The sequence below is a fragment of the Microcebus murinus genome, chromosome 28 (assembly GCF_040939455.1).
Source record: "Microcebus murinus isolate Inina chromosome 28, M.murinus_Inina_mat1.0, whole genome shotgun sequence".
In the NCBI taxonomy this organism is placed as follows: Eukaryota; Metazoa; Chordata; class Mammalia; order Primates; family Cheirogaleidae; genus Microcebus; species Microcebus murinus.
The window spans coordinates 15,156,336-15,172,544 of record NC_134131.1 but is presented as its reverse complement, the minus strand read 5'-3'; the positions used below and the strand labels follow the sequence as shown (position 1 = coordinate 15,172,544).

General features: G+C 60.5%; 6 non-coding genes across 6 annotated transcripts; all 6 read right to left on the bottom strand.

The window, feature by feature from the left end:
• Positions 1-2,366: 2,366 nt before the first annotated feature.
• LOC142865219 (5S ribosomal RNA) lies at positions 2,367-2,485 on the bottom strand. The gene has a single exon (XR_012915522.1). It is a non-coding gene; the product is annotated as a 5S ribosomal RNA (ribosomal RNA).
• Positions 2,486-4,970: 2,485 nt separating this feature from the next.
• Positions 4,971-5,089, bottom strand: LOC142865208 (5S ribosomal RNA). The gene has a single exon (XR_012915511.1). It is a non-coding gene; the product is annotated as a 5S ribosomal RNA (ribosomal RNA).
• A 2,479-nt stretch (positions 5,090-7,568) lies between these two features.
• On the bottom strand, positions 7,569-7,687 carry LOC142865197 (5S ribosomal RNA). Its single transcript, XR_012915500.1, has one exon. It is a non-coding gene; the product is annotated as a 5S ribosomal RNA (ribosomal RNA).
• Positions 7,688-10,165: 2,478 nt separating this feature from the next.
• Positions 10,166-10,284, bottom strand: LOC142865186 (5S ribosomal RNA). The gene has a single exon (XR_012915489.1). It is a non-coding gene; the product is annotated as a 5S ribosomal RNA (ribosomal RNA).
• A 2,447-nt stretch (positions 10,285-12,731) lies between these two features.
• On the bottom strand, positions 12,732-12,850 carry LOC142865175 (5S ribosomal RNA). The gene has a single exon (XR_012915478.1). It is a non-coding gene; the product is annotated as a 5S ribosomal RNA (ribosomal RNA).
• A 2,485-nt stretch (positions 12,851-15,335) lies between these two features.
• Positions 15,336-15,454, bottom strand: LOC142865164 (5S ribosomal RNA). The gene has a single exon (XR_012915467.1). It is a non-coding gene; the product is annotated as a 5S ribosomal RNA (ribosomal RNA).
• Positions 15,455-16,209: the final 755 nt, after the last annotated feature.

The window sequence follows — 16,209 nt, the reverse complement described above, 5'->3', positions numbered from 1 at the left end:
GGTTGAGTTCGCTGGCCGGGTCCCGAGGTCTCCACGGGGCTGGGGTGCCGGGCGTGGTGGGCTCGGCGGGGTGGGGGGCTGTCTTCACACACACACACACACACACACACACACTCACACACTGACACACACCAGATGCGCCTCCAGCCTCCACGGCTGGACCCGCCAAGGCGGAGACCTCCAGCCGCCCTCCTCTCCTGGCCTCGCCTCCCTCACCTACCCGCCCCCAACCCAGTGCGCCGCTGCTGCCTGCGCATGCGCGGGCGGTCGCCTTTGGCCCCAGGGGCCGCCCTCCAGCACAACCCCTTTCAGCTGCGCCCCCGCCCTGCGTGTGGGCTGCCGCCTATCCGCCCCGGACCGGGGCCGGGGCACAGCGCATAGGGGAGGGGAGCGAGTGTAGGGGCGTCTCTCGGGATGTGTGCCATGGGTGGGGTGTTTTGGGGGGCGCTGGAGAAATCAGTCCCCTCCATCTCCTACCTCTGGAAACCCCCCAAGCCCTTGCAGAACTGCCGGCACCGCTACCGTGGGGGCCGGGACCCTACTCTGTGTCCTCCTGTGGCCCAGTCCAGGGGGCCTGGGCCTGGCCGGGGCTGGATTGGACCCCAACCACCCTGGGGTGTGGACTTGCTAAAAATGGGCGATGAGAGATTTGGTTCCAGCTTCATTGAGGGTCATTTCACTAACGAAGGCACCGTAAAGACGTTCCTGAGACGTTTGTGAGGGTGGCAACTGAAAGAGGATTTTAAAGCTGACAGAAGAGGCGAGGAAAGGCACAGGAGATTTCCACACCCAGCAAGGAAGCCTTTCCCGAAATGGAAGAAAGAAACAAGCAAACAGAAACACCGGTAGCCCGCCCGGATCAGAGTCTGCTCCTTAGAGAAAGTACCCTGACCAGGTTCACCCGTGGGTCGCGAGCTAGCGGCATTCAGAAGAGCCAGGCCCGCAGCCTACGCAGAAGACACCTGCGCTCGGGTGTCTGTGGCGGCACAATTCACCATTGCAAAGATGTGGAAGCGACCCGAGTGCCCATCGATCCACGAGTGGATTAATAAAACGTGGCGCGTGCACACCACGGAGTGCTATTCAGCTATGAGAAACGGCGGTGAGCGGGCACCTCCCGTGTTCTCCTGGCCGGAGCTGGAACCCGTTCCAGTAAGCCAAGTATCCCAAGAGTGGACACAGGAGCACCACGTGCGCGTGCTCACCGGCAAATTGGTAGGAACCCATGGACACCTAAGTGGACGTAGAGGAATCACCTCCATCGGGTGGGGGGAGGTGATGGGCATACACACCCTTTAGGAATGGGGTGGGTGCGCACCGACTGGGGGATGGGCGCACTTGAAGCTCTGACCAGAGGGGGGAGGCGGGGAGAGGACAATGTACCTGACCTTAACATTGGTACCCCCACCATAGGCTGCTAAGACAACAGGGGGGAGGGGGGCACGGGCAATACATGGAACCTTAATACTTGTACTCCCATAATCTGCTTGAAAAGAGAGAGAGAAAAGAATGCAATAATGGAGGTAAGAGGCATTTTTTTTTTTTTTTTTGGAGACAGAGTCTCGCTTTGTTGCCCTGGCTAGAGTGAGTGCCATGGCGTCAGCCTAGCTCACAGCAACCTCAATCTCCTGGGCTCAAGCAATCCTGCTGCCTCAGCCTCCCAAGTAGCTGGGACTACAGGCATGCGCCACCGTGCCCGGCTAATTTTTTTTTTGTATATATATATATATCTATATATCAGTTGGCCAATTAATTTCTTTCTATTTATAGTAGAGATGGGGGGTCTCCCTCTTGCTCAGGCTGGTTTCGAACTCCTGACCTCGAGCAGTCCGCCCACCTCGGCCTCCCAGAGTGCTAGGATTACAGGCGTGAGCCAGCACGCCCGGCCAAGAGGCATTTTTTTTTTTTTTTAAAAATGACTCCGAAAAGAAAAGGAAAAGGGGGCCTGTCGAGCACGTCTGGGTGTGACTGTGCATCCCCCAACATCCGGTGCCACCACCAAAGATTCCTACGTGGAGCCCATAGAACGCCAAAATCAACGGGACGAGTTCTGGTCACAACTCCCTCAAAATGACATCCTGGCCTTCTTCTGCAACTCCCTCCCCTCTCAGACTCTCAAGGTTTCCTCCAGCGTGTCGGCTCCCACCGACCAGACCCTCGGTCTGAGACCCGACAGTCCAGATGCCACGCCTGCTGCGGCGTGGCGGCGGTGCTGCGGCTTGGGGCAAGAGGAGGCCCCACGGAGCGGGCTGGGGCGCCAGGCACCGTGGCGGGCGCTGAGGGCGGGGTTGCCCCCCACCCCCCACTGCCGCCGCGCTCTCCGAATGGGGACAGAACACGAGGCAAAAAAAAAAAAAAAAAAAAAAGGCCTACGGCACCCGGTATTCCCAGGCGGTCTCCCATCCAAGTACTAACCAGGCCCGACCCTGCTTAGCTTCCGAGATCGGACGAGATCGGGCGCGTTCAGGGTGGTGTGGCCGTAGACGGCGGAGGGCGCCCCAGCCCCGCTCAAGAAGCCGAGCGTCTCTGCGCTTCCCCGCGCCTCCTCCCGCCCCAGGCCCCGCGCCCGCGCCGACCCACTCGGGGCCGGGCCGGGCTGGTTGAGTTCGCTGGCCGGGTCCCGAGGTCTCCACGGGGCTGGGGTGCCGGGCGTGGTGGGCTCGGCGGGGTGGGGGGCTGTCTTCACACACACACACACACACACACACACACACACTCACACACTGACACACACCAGATGCGCCTCCAGCCTCCACGGCTGGACCCGCCAAGGCGGAGACCTCCAGCCGCCCTCCTCTCCTGGCCTCGCCTCCCTCACCTACCCGCCCCCAACCCAGTGCGCCGCTGCTGCCTGCGCATGCGCGGGCGGTCGCCTTTGGCCCCAGGGGCCGCCCTCCAGCACAACCCCTTTCAGCTGCGCCCCCGCCCTGCGTGTGGGCTGCCGCCTATCCGCCCCGGACCGGGGCCGGGGCACAGCGCATAGGGGAGGGGAGCGAGTGTAGGGGCGTCTCTCGGGATGTGTGCCATGGGTGGGGTGTTTTGGGGGGCGCTGGAGAAATCAGTCCCCTCCATCTCCTACCTCTGGAAACCCCCCAAGCCCTTGCAGAACTGCCGGCACCGCTACCGTGGGGGCCGGGACCCTACTCTGTGTCCTCCTGTGGCCCAGTCCAGGGGGCCTGGGCCTGGCCGGGGCTGGATTGGACCCCAACCACCCTGGGGTGTGGACTTGCTAAAAATGGGCGATTAGAGATTTGGTTCCAGCTTCATTGAGGGTCATTTCACTAACGAAGGCACCGTAAAGACGTTCCTGAGACGTTTGTGAGGGTGGCAACTGAAAGAGGATTTTAAAGCTGACAGAAGAGGCGAGGAAAGGCACAGGAGATTTCCACACCCAGCAAGGAAGCCTTTCCCGAAATGGAAGAAAGAAACAAGCAAACAGAAACACCGGTAGCCCGCCCGGATCAGAGTCTGCTCCTTAGAGAAAGTACCCTGACCAGGTTCACCCGTGGGTCGCGAGCTAGCGGCATTCAGAAGAGCCAGGCCCGCAGCCTACGCAGAAGACACCTGCGCTCGGGTGTCTGTGGCGGCACAATTCACCATTGCAAAGATGTGGAAGCGACCCGAGTGCCCATCGATCCACGAGTGGATTAATAAAACGTGGCGCGTGCACACCACGGAGTGCTATTCAGCTATGAGAAACGGCGGTGAGCGGGCACCTCCCGTGTTCTCCTGGCCGGAGCTGGAACCCATTCCAGTAAGCCAAGTATCCCAAGAGTGGACACAGGAGCACCACGTGCGCGTGCTCACCGGCAAATTGGTAGGAACCCATGGACACCTAAGTGGACGTAGAGGAATCACCTCCATCGGGTGGGGGGAGGTGATGGGCATACACACCCTTTAGGAATGGGGTGGGTGCGCACCGACTGGGGGATGGGCGCACTTGAAGCTCTGACCAGAGGGGGGAGGCGGGGAGAGGACAATGTACCTGACCTTAACATTGGTACCCCCACCATAGGCTGCTAAGACAACAGGGGGGAGGGGGGCACGGGCAATACATGGAACCTTAATACTTGTACTCCCATAATCTGCTTGAAAAGAGAGAGAGAAAAGAATGCAATAATGGAGGTAAGAGGCATTTTTTTTTTTTTTTTTGGAGACAGAGTCTCGCTTTGTTGCCCTGGCTAGAGTGAGTGCCATGGCGTCAGCCTAGCTCACAGCAACCTCAATCTCCTGGGCTCAAGCAATCCTGCTGCCTCAGCCTCCCAAGTAGCTGGGACTACAGGCATGCGCCACCGTGCCCGGCTAATTTTTTTTTTTGTATATATATATATATCTATATATCAGTTGGCCAATTAATTTCTTTCTATTTATAGTAGAGATGGGGGGTCTCCCTCTTGCTCAGGCTGGTTTCGAACTCCTGACCTCGAGCAGTCCGCCCACCTCGGCCTCCCAGAGTGCTAGGATTACAGGCGTGAGCCAGCACGCCCGGCCAAGAGGCATTTTTTTTTTTTTTTAAAAATGACTCCGAAAACAAAAGGAAAAGGGGGCCTGTCGAGCACGTCTGGGTGTGACTGTGCATCCCCCAACATCCGGTGCCACCACCAAAGATTCCTACGTGGAGCCCATAGAACGCCAAAATCAACGGGACGAGTTCTGGTCACAACTCCCTCAAAATGACATCCTGGCCTTCTTCTGCAACTCCCTCCCCTCTCAGACTCTCAAGGTTTCCTCCAGCGTGTCGGCTCCCACCGACCAGACCCTCGGTCTGAGACCCGACAGTCCAGATGCCACGCCTGCTGCCGCGTGGCGGCGGTGCTGCGGCTTGGGGCAAGAGGAGGCCCCACGGAGCGGGCTGGGGCGCCAGGCACCGTGGCGGGCGCTGAGGGCGGGGTTGCCCCCCACCCCCCACTGCCGCCGCGCTCTCCGAATGGGGACAGAACACGAGGCAAAAAAAAAAAAAAAAAAAAAAAGGCCTACGGCACCCGGTATTCCCAGGCGGTCTCCCATCCAAGTACTAACCAGGCCCGACCCTGCTTAGCTTCCGAGATCGGACGAGATCGGGCGCGTTCAGGGTGGTGTGGCCGTAGACGGCGGAGGGCGCCCCAGCCCCGCTCAAGAAGCCGAGCGTCTCTGCGCTTCCCCGCGCCTCCTCCCGCCCCAGGCCCCGCGCCCGCGCCGACCCACTCGGGGCCGGGCCGGGCTGGTTGAGTTCGCTGGCCGGGTCCCGAGGTCTCCACGGGGCTGGGGTGCCGGGCGTGGTGGGCTCGGCGGGGTGGGGGGCTGTCTTCACACACACACACACACACACACACACACACTCACACACTGACACACACCAGATGCGCCTCCAGCCTCCACGGCTGGACCCGCCAAGGCGGAGACCTCCAGCCGCCCTCCTCTCCTGGCCTCGCCTCCCTCACCTACCCGCCCCCAACCCAGTGCGCCGCTGCTGCCTGCGCATGCGCGGGCGGTCGCCTTTGGCCCCAGGGGCCGCCCTCCAGCACAACCCCTTTCAGCTGCGCCCCCGCCCTGCGTGTGGGCTGCCGCCTATCCGCCCCGGACCGGGGCCGGGGCACAGCGCATAGGGGAGGGGAGCGAGTGTAGGGGCGTCTCTCGGGATGTGTGCCATGGGTGGGGTGTTTTGGGGGGCGCTGGAGAAATCAGTCCCCTCCATCTCCTACCTCTGGAAACCCCCCAAGCCCTTGCAGAACTGCCGGCACCGCTACCGTGGGGGCCGGGACCCTACTCTGTGTCCTCCTGTGGCCCAGTCTAGGGGGCCTGGGCCTGGCCGGGGCTGGATTGGACCCCAACCACCCTGGGGTGTGGACTTGCTAAAAATGGGCGATGAGAGATTTGGTTCCAGCTTCATTGAGGGTCATTTCACTAACGAAGGCACCGTAAAGACGTTCCTGAGACGTTTGTGAGGGTGGCAACTGAAAGAGGATTTTAAAGCTGACAGAAGAGGCGAGGAAAGGCACAGGAGATTTCCACACCCAGCAAGGAAGCCTTTCCCGAAATGGAAGAAAGAAACAAGCAAACAGAAACACCGGTAGCCCGCCCGGATCAGAGTCTGCTCCTTAGAGAAAGTACCCTGACCAGGTTCACCCGTGGGTCGCGAGCTAGCGGCATTCAGAAGAGCCAGGCCCGCAGCCTACGCAGAAGACACCTGCGCTCGGGTGTCTGTGGCGGCACAATTCACCATTGCAAAGATGTGGAAGCGACCCGAGTGCCCATCGATCCACGAGTGGATTAATAAAACGTGGCGCGTGCACACCACGGAGTGCTATTCAGCTATGAGAAACGGCGGTGAGCGGGCACCTCCCGTGTTCTCCTGGCCGGAGCTGGAACCCGTTCCAGTAAGCCAAGTATCCCAAGAGTGGACACAGGAGCACCACGTGCGCGTGCTCACCGGCAAATTGGTAGGAACCCATGGACACCTAAGTGGACGTAGAGGAATCACCTCCATCGGGTGGGGGGAGGTGATGGGCATACACACCCTTTAGGAATGGGGTGGGTGCGCACCGACTGGGGGATGGGCGCACTTGAAGCTCTGACCAGAGGGGGGAGGCGGGGAGAGGACAATGTACCTGACCTTAACATTGGTACCCCCACCATAGGCTGCTAAGACAACAGGGGGGAGGGGGGCACGGGCAATACATGGAACCTTAATACTTGTACTCCCATAATCTGCTTGAAAAGAGAGAGAGAAAAGAATGCAATAATGGAGGTAAGAGGCATTTTTTTTTTTTTTTTGGAGACAGAGTCTCGCTTTGTTGCCCTGGCTAGAGTGAGTGCCATGGCGTCAGCCTAGCTCACAGCAACCTCAATCTCCTGGGCTCAAGCAATCCTGCTGCCTCAGCCTCCCAAGTAGCTGGGACTACAGGCATGCGCCACCGTGCCCGGCTAATTTTTTTTTTTTTGTATATATATATATCTATATATCAGTTGGCCAATTAATTTCTTTCTATTTATAGTAGAGATGGGGGTCTCCCTCTTGCTCAGGCTGGTTTCGAACTCCTGACCTCGAGCAGTCCGCCCACCTCGGCCTCCCAGAGTGCTAGGATTACAGGCGTGAGCCAGCACGCCCGGCCAAGAGGCATTTTTTTTTTTTTTTAAATGACTCCGAAAAGAAAAGGAAAAGGGGGCCTGTCGAGCACGTCTGGGTGTGACTGTGCATCCCCCAACATCCGGTGCCACCACCAAAGATTCCTACGTGGAGCCCATAGAACGCCAAAATCAACGGGACGAGTTCTGGTCACAACTCCCTCAAAATGACATCCTGGCCTTCTTCTGCAACTCCCTCCCCTCTCAGACTCTCAAGGTTTCCTCCAGCGTGTCGGCTCCCACCGACCAGACCCTCGGTCTGAGACCCGACAGTCCAGATGCCACGCCTGCTGCCGCGTGGCGGCGGTGCTGCGGCTTGGGGCAAGAGGAGGCCCCACGGAGCGGGCTGGGGCGCCAGGCACCGTGGCGGGCGCTGAGGGCGGGGTTGCCCCCCACCCCCCACTGCCGCCGCGCTCTCCGAATGGGGACAGAACACGAGGCAAAAAAAAAAAAAAAAAAAAAAAGGCCTACGGCACCCGGTATTCCCAGGCGGTCTCCCATCCAAGTACTAACCAGGCCCGACCCTGCTTAGCTTCCGAGATCGGACGAGATCGGGCGCGTTCAGGGTGGTGTGGCCGTAGACGGCGGAGGGCGCCCCAGCCCCGCTCAAGAAGCCGAGCGTCTCTGCGCTTCCCCGCGCCTCCTCCCGCCCCAGGCCCCGCGCCCGCGCCGACCCACTCGGGGCCGGGCCGGGCTGGTTGAGTTCGCTGGCCGGGTCCCGAGGTCTCCACGGGGCTGGGGTGCCGGGCGTGGTGGGCTCGGCGGGGTGGGGGGCTGTCTTCACACACACACACACACACACACACACACTCACACACTGACACACACCAGATGCGCCTCCAGCCTCCACGGCTGGACCCGCCAAGGCGGAGACCTCCAGCCGCCCTCCTCTCCTGGCCTCGCCTCCCTCACCTACCCGCCCCCAACCCAGTGCGCCGCTGCTGCCTGCGCATGCGCGGGCGGTCGCCTTTGGCCCCAGGGGCCGCCCTCCAGCACAACCCCTTTCAGCTGCGCCCCCGCCCTGCGTGTGGGCTGCCGCCTATCCGCCCCGGACCGGGGCCGGGGCACAGCGCATAGGGGAGGGGAGCGAGTGTAGGGGCGTCTCTCGGGATGTGTGCCATGGGTGGGGTGTTTTGGGGGGCGCTGGAGAAATCAGTCCCCTCCATCTCCTACCTCTGGAAACCCCCCAAGCCCTTGCAGAACTGCCGGCACCGCTACCGTGGGGGCCGGGACCCTACTCTGTGTCCTCCTGTGGCCCAGTCCAGGGGGCCTGGGCCTGGCCGGGGCTGGATTGGACCCCAACCACCCTGGGGTGTGGACTTGCTAAAAATGGGCGATGAGAGATTTGGTTCCAGCTTCATTGAGGGTCATTTCACTAACGAAGGCACCGTAAAGACGTTCCTGAGACGTTTGTGAGGGTGGCAACTGAAAGAGGATTTTAAAGCTGACAGAAGAGGCGAGGAAAGGCACAGGAGATTTCCACACCCAGCAAGGAAGCCTTTCCCGAAATGGAAGAAAGAAACAAGCAAACAGAAACACCGGTAGCCCGCCCGGATCAGAGTCTGCTCCTTAGAGAAAGTACCCTGACCAGGTTCACCCGTGGGTCGCGAGCTAGCGGCATTCAGAAGAGCCAGGCCCGCAGCCTACGCAGAAGACACCTGCGCTCGGGTGTCTGTGGCGGCACAATTCACCATTGCAAAGATGTGGAAGCGACCCGAGTGCCCATCGATCCACGAGTGGATTAATAAAACGTGGCGCGTGCACACCACGGAGTGCTATTCAGCTATGAGAAACGGCGGTGAGCGGGCACCTCCCGTGTTCTCCTGGCCGGAGCTGGAACCCGTTCCAGTAAGCCAAGTATCCCAAGAGTGGACACAGGAGCACCACGTGCGCGTGCTCACCGGCAAATTGGTAGGAACCCATGGACACCTAAGTGGACGTAGAGGAATCACCTCCATCGGGTGGGGGGAGGTGATGGGCATACACACCCTTTAGGAATGGGGTGGGTGCGCACCGACTGGGGGATGGGCGCACTTGAAGCTCTGACCAGAGGGGGGAGGCGGGGAGAGGACAATGTACCTGACCTTAACATTGGTACCCCCACCATAGGCTGCTAAGACAACAGGGGGGAGGGGGGCACGGGCAATACATGGAACCTTAATACTTGTACTCCCATAATCTGCTTGAAAAGAGAGAGAGAAAAGAATGCAATAATGGAGGTAAGAGGCATTTTTTTTTTTTTTTTGGAGACAGAGTCTCGCTTTGTTGCCCTGGCTAGAGTGAGTGCCATGGCGTCAGCCTAGCTCACAGCAACCTCAATCTCCTGGGCTCAAGCAATCCTGCTGCCTCAGCCTCCCAAGTAGCTGGGACTACAGGCATGCGCCACCGTGCCCGGCTAATTTTTTTTTTTTTGTATATATATATATCTATATATCAGTTGGCCAATTAATTTCTTTCTATTTATAGTAGAGATGGGGGTCTCCCTCTTGCTCAGGCTGGTTTCGAACTCCTGACCTCGAGCAGTCCGCCCACCTCGGCCTCCCAGAGTGCTAGGATTACAGGCGTGAGCCAGCACGCCCGGCCAAGAGGCATTTTTTTTTTTTTTTAAAATGACTCCGAAAAGAAAAGGAAAAGGGGGCCTGTCGAGCACGTCTGGGTGTGACTGTGCATCCCCCAACATCCGGTGCCACCACCAAAGATTCCTACGTGGAGCCCATAGAACGCCAAAATCAACGGGACGAGTTCTGGTCACAACTCCCTCAAAATGACATCCTGGCCTTCTTCTGCAACTCCCTCCCCTCTCAGACTCTCAAGGTTTCCTCCAGCGTGTCGGCTCCCACCGACCAGACCCTCGGTCTGAGACCCGACAGTCCAGATGCCACGCCTGCTGCCGCGTGGCGGCGGTGCTGCGGCTTGGGGCAAGAGGAGGCCCCACGGAGCGGGCTGGGGCGCCAGGCACCGTGGCGGGCGCTGAGGGCGGGGTTGCCCCCCACCCCCCACTGCCGCCGCGCTCTCCGAATGGGGACAGAACACGAGGCAAAAAAAAAAAAAAAAAAAAAAAGGCCTACGGCACCCGGTATTCCCAGGCGGTCTCCCATCCAAGTACTAACCAGGCCCGACCCTGCTTAGCTTCCGAGATCGGACGAGATCGGGCGCGTTCAGGGTGGTGTGGCCGTAGACGGCGGAGGGCGCCCCAGCCCCGCTCAAGAAGCCGAGCGTCTCTGCGCTTCCCCGCGCCTCCTCCCGCCCCAGGCCCCGCGCCCGCGCCGACCCACTCGGGGCCGGGCCGGGCTGGTTGAGTTCGCTGGCCGGGTCCCGAGGTCTCCACGGGGCTGGGGTGCCGGGCGTGGTGGGCTCGGCGGGGTGGGGGGCTGTCTTCACACACACACACACACACACACACACACTCACACACTGACACACACCAGATGCGCCTCCAGCCTCCACGGCTGGACCCGCCAAGGCGGAGACCTCCAGCCGCCCTCCTCTCCTGGCCTCGCCTCCCTCACCTACCCGCCCCCAACCCAGTGCGCCGCTGCTGCCTGCGCATGCGCGGGCGGTCGCCTTTGGCCCCAGGGGCCGCCCTCCAGCACAACCCCTTTCAGCTGCGCCCCCGCCCTGCGTGTGGGCTGCCGCCTATCCGCCCCGGACCGGGGCCGGGGCACAGCGCATAGGGGAGGGGAGCGAGTGTAGGGGCGTCTCTCGGGATGTGTGCCATGGGTGGGGTGTTTTGGGGGGCGCTGGAGAAATCAGTCCCCTCCATCTCCTACCTCTGGAAACCCCCCAAGCCCTTGCAGAACTGCCGGCACCGCTACCGTGGGGGCCGGGACCCTACTCTGTGTCCTCCTGTGGCCCAGTCCAGGGGGCCTGGGCCTGGCCGGGGCTGGATTGGACCCCAACCACCCTGGGGTGTGGACTTGCTAAAAATGGGCGATGAGAGATTTGGTTCCAGCTTCATTGAGGGTCATTTCACTAACGAAGGCACCGTAAAGACGTTCCTGAGACGTTTGTGAGGGTGGCAACTGAAAGAGGATTTTAAAGCTGACAGAAGAGGCGAGGAAAGGCACAGGAGATTTCCACACCCAGCAAGGAAGCCTTTCCCGAAATGGAAGAAAGAAACAAGCAAACAGAAACACCGGTAGCCCGCCCGGATCAGAGTCTGCTCCTTAGAGAAAGTACCCTGACCAGGTTCACCCGTGGGTCGCGAGCTAGCGGCATTCAGAAGAGCCAGGCCCGCAGCCTACGCAGAAGACACCTGCGCTCGGGTGTCTGTGGCGGCACAATTCACCATTGCAAAGATGTGGAAGCGACCCGAGTGCCCATCGATCCACGAGTGGATTAATAAAACGTGGCGCGTGCACACCACGGAGTGCTATTCAGCTATGAGAAACGGCGGTGAGCGGGCACCTCCCGTGTTCTCCTGGCCGGAGCTGGAACCCGTTCCAGTAAGCCAAGTATCCCAAGAGTGGACACAGGAGCACCACGTGCGCGTGCTCACCGGCAAATTGGTAGGAACCCATGGACACCTAAGTGGACGTAGAGGAATCACCTCCATCGGGTGGGGGGAGGTGATGGGCATACACACCCTTTAGGAATGGGGTGGGTGCGCACCGACTGGGGGATGGGCGCACTTGAAGCTCTGACCAGAGGGGGGAGGCGGGGAGAGGACAATGTACCTGACCTTAACATTGGTACCCCCACCATAGGCTGCTAAGACAACAGGGGGGAGGGGGGCACGGGCAATACATGGAACCTTAATACTTGTACTCCCATAATCTGCTTGAAAAGAGAGAGAGAAAAGAATGCAATAATGGAGGTAAGAGGCATTTTTTTTTTTTTTTTTGGAGACAGAGTCTCGCTTTGTTGCCCTGGCTAGAGTGAGTGCCATGGCGTCAGCCTAGCTCACAGCAACCTCAATCTCCTGGGCTCAAGCAATCCTGCTGCCTCAGCCTCCCAAGTAGCTGGGACTACAGGCATGCGCCACCGTGCCCGGCTAATTTTTTTTTTTGTATATATATATATATCTATATATCAGTTGGCCAATTAATTTCTTTCTATTTATAGTAGAGATGGGGGGTCTCCCTCTTGCTCAGGCTGGTTTCGAACTCCTGACCTCGAGCAGTCCGCCCACCTCGGCCTCCCAGAGTGCTAGGATTACAGGCGTGAGCCAGCACGCCCGGCCAAGAGGCATTTTTTTTTTTTTTTAAAAATGACTCCGAAAAGAAAAGGAAAAGGGGGCCTGTCGAGCACGTCTGGGTGTGACTGTGCATCCCCCAACATCCGGTGCCACCACCAAAGATTCCTACGTGGAGCCCATAGAACGCCAAAATCAACGGGACGAGTTCTGGTCACAACTCCCTCAAAATGACATCCTGGCCTTCTTCTGCAACTCCCTCCCCTCTCAGACTCTCAAGGTTTCCTCCAGCGTGTCGGCTCCCACCGACCAGACCCTCGGTCTGAGACCCGACAGTCCAGATGCCACGCCTGCTGCGGCGTGGCGGCGGTGCTGCGGCTTGGGGCAAGAGGAGGCCCCACGGAGCGGGCTGGGGCGCCAGGCACCGTGGCGGGCGCTGAGGGCGGGGTTGCCCCCCACCCCCCACTGCCGCCGCGCTCTCCGAATGGGGACAGGCCTACGGCACCCGGTATTCCCAGGCGGTCTCCCATCCAAGTACTAACCAGGCCCGACCCTGCTTAGCTTCCGAGATCGGACGAGATCGGGCGCGTTCAGGGTGGTGTGGCCGTAGACGGCGGAGGGCGCCCCAGCCCCGCTCAAGAAGCCGAGCGTCTCTGCGCTTCCCCGCGCCTCCTCCCGCCCCAGGCCCCGCGCCCGCGCCGACCCACTCGGGGCCGGGCCGGGCTGGTTGAGTTCGCTGGCCGGGTCCCGAGGTCTCCACGGGGCTGGGGTGCCGGGCGTGGTGGGCTCGGCGGGGTGGGGGGCTGTCTTCACACACACACACACACACACACACACACACACTCACACACTGACACACACCAGATGCGCCTCCAGCCTCCACGGCTGGACCCGCCAAGGCGGAGACCTCCAGCCGCCCTCCTCTCCTGGCCTCGCCTCCCTCACCTACCCGCCCCCAACCCAGTGCGCCGCTGCTGCCTGCGCATGCGCGGGCGGTCGCCTTTGGCCCCAGGGGCCGCCCTCCAGCACAACCCCTTTCAGCTGCGCCCCCGCCCTGCGTGTGGGCTGCCGCCTATCCGCCCCGGACCGGGGCCGGGGCACAGCGCATAGGGGAGGGGAGCGAGTGTAGGGGCGTCTCTCGGGATGTGTGCCATGGGTGGGGTGTTTTGGGGGGCGCTGGAGAAATCAGTCCCCTCCATCTCCTACCTCTGGAAACCCCCCAAGCCCTTGCAGAACTGCCGGCACCGCTACCGTGGGGGCCGGGACCCTACTCTGTGTCCTCCTGTGGCCCAGTCCAGGGGGCCTGGGCCTGGCCGGGGCTGGATTGGACCCCAACCACCCTGGGGTGTGGACTTGCTAAAAATGGGCGATTAGAGATTTGGTTCCAGCTTCATTGAGGGTCATTTCACTAACGAAGGCACCGTAAAGACGTTCCTGAGACGTTTGTGAGGGTGGCAACTGAAAGAGGATTTTAAAGCTGACAGAAGAGGCGAGGAAAGGCACAGGAGATTTCCACACCCAGCAAGGAAGCCTTTCCCGAAATGGAAGAAAGAAACAAGCAAACAGAAACACCGGTAGCCCGCCCGGATCAGAGTCTGCTCCTTAGAGAAAGTACCCTGACCAGGTTCACCCGTGGGTCGCGAGCTAGCGGCATTCAGAAGAGCCAGGCCCGCAGCCTACGCAGAAGACACCTGCGCTCGGGTGTCTGTGGCGGCACAATTCACCATTGCAAAGATGTGGAAGCGACCCGAGTGCCCATCGATCCACGAGTGGATTAATAAAACGTGGCGCGTGCACACCACGGAGTGCTATTCAGCTATGAGAAACGGCGGTGAGCGGGCACCTCCCGTGTTCTCCTGGCCGGAGCTGGAACCCGTTCCAGTAAGCCAAGTATCCCAAGAGTGGACACAGGAGCACCACGTGCGCGTGCTCACCGGCAAATTGGTAGGAACCCATGGACACCTAAGTGGACGTAGAGGAATCACCTCCATCGGGTGGGGGGAGGTGATGGGCATACACACCCTTTAGGAATGGGGTGGGTGCGCACCGACTGGGGGATGGGCGCACTTGAAGCTCTGACCAGAGGGGGGAGGCGGGGAGAGGACAATGTACCTGACCTTAACATTGGTACCCCCACCATAGGCTGCTAAGACAACAGGGGGGAGGGGGGCACGGGCAATACATGGAACCTTAATACTTGTACTCCCATAATCTGCTTGAAAAGAGAGAGAGAAAAGAATGCAATAATGGAGGTAAGAGGCATTTTTTTTTTTTTTTTTGGAGACAGAGTCTCGCTTTGTTGCCCTGGCTAGAGTGAGTGCCATGGCGTCAGCCTAGCTCACAGCAACCTCAATCTCCTGGGCTCAAGCAATCCTGCTGCCTCAGCCTCCCAAGTAGCTGGGACTACAGGCATGCGCCACCGTGCCCGGCTAATTTTTTTTTTTGTATATATATATATATCTATATATCAGTTGGCCAATTAATTTCTTTCTATTTATAGTAGAGATGGGGGGTCTCCCTCTTGCTCAGGCTGGTTTCGAACTCCTGACCTCGAGCAGTCCGCCCACCTCGGCCTCCCAGAGTGCTAGGATTACAGGCGTGAGCCAGCACGCCCGGCCAAGAGGCATTTTTTTTTTTTTTTAAAAATGACTCCGAAAACAAAAGGAAAAGGGGGCCTGTCGAGCACGTCTGGGTGTGACTGTGCATCCCCCAACATCCGGTGCCACCACCAAAGATTCCTACGTGGAGCCCATAGAACGCCAAAATCAACGGGACGAGTTCTGGTCACAACTCCCTCAAAATGACATCCTGGCCTTCTTCTGCAACTCCCTCCCCTCTCAGACTCTCAAGGTTTCCTCCAGCGTGTCGGCTCCCACCGACCAGACCCTCGGTCTGAGACCCGACAGTCCAGATGCCACGCCTGCTGCCGCGTGGCGGCGGTGCTGCGGCTTGGGGCAAGAGGAGGCCCCACGGAGCGGGCTGGGGCGCCAGGCACCGTGGCGGGCGCTGAGGGCGGGGTTGCCCCCCACCCCCCACTGCCGCCGCGCTCTCCGAATGGGGACAGAACACGAGGCAAAAAAAAAAAAAAAAAAAAAAAGGCCTACGGCACCCGGTATTCCCAGGCGGTCTCCCATCCAAGTACTAACCAGGCCCGACCCTGCTTAGCTTCCGAGATCGGACGAGATCGGGCGCGTTCAGGGTGGTGTGGCCGTAGACGGCGGAGGGCGCCCCAGCCCCGCTCAAGAAGCCGAGCGTCTCTGCGCTTCCCCGCGCCTCCTCCCGCCCCAGGCCCCGCGCCCGCGCCGACCCACTCGGGGCCGGGCCGGGCTGGTTGAGTTCGCTGGCCGGGTCCCGAGGTCTCCACGGGGCTGGGGTGCCGGGCGTGGTGGGCTCGGCGGGGTGGGGGGCTGTCTTCACACACACACACACACACACACACACACACTCACACACTGACACACACCAGATGCGCCTCCAGCCTCCACGGCTGGACCCGCCAAGGCGGAGACCTCCAGCCGCCCTCCTCTCCTGGCCTCGCCTCCCTCACCTACCCGCCCCCAACCCAGTGCGCCGCTGCTGCCTGCGCATGCGCGGGCGGTCGCCTTTGGCCCCAGGGGCCGCCCTCCAGCACAACCCCTTTCAGCTGCGCCCCCGCCCTGCGTGTGGGCTGCCGCCTATCCGCCCCGGACCGGGGCCGGGGCACAGCGCATAGGGGAGGGGAGCGAGTGTAGGGGCGTCTCTCGGGATGTGTGCCATGGGTGGGGTGTTTTGGGGGGCGCTGGAGAAATCAGTCCCCTCCATCTCCTACCTCTGGAAACCCCCCAAGCCCTTGCAGAACTGCCGGCACCGCTACCGTGGGGGCCGGGACCCTACTCTGTGTCCTCCTGTGGCCCAGTCCAGGGGGCCTGGGCCTGGCCGGGGCTGGATTGGACCCCAACCACCCTGGGGTGTGGACTTGCTAAAAATGGGCG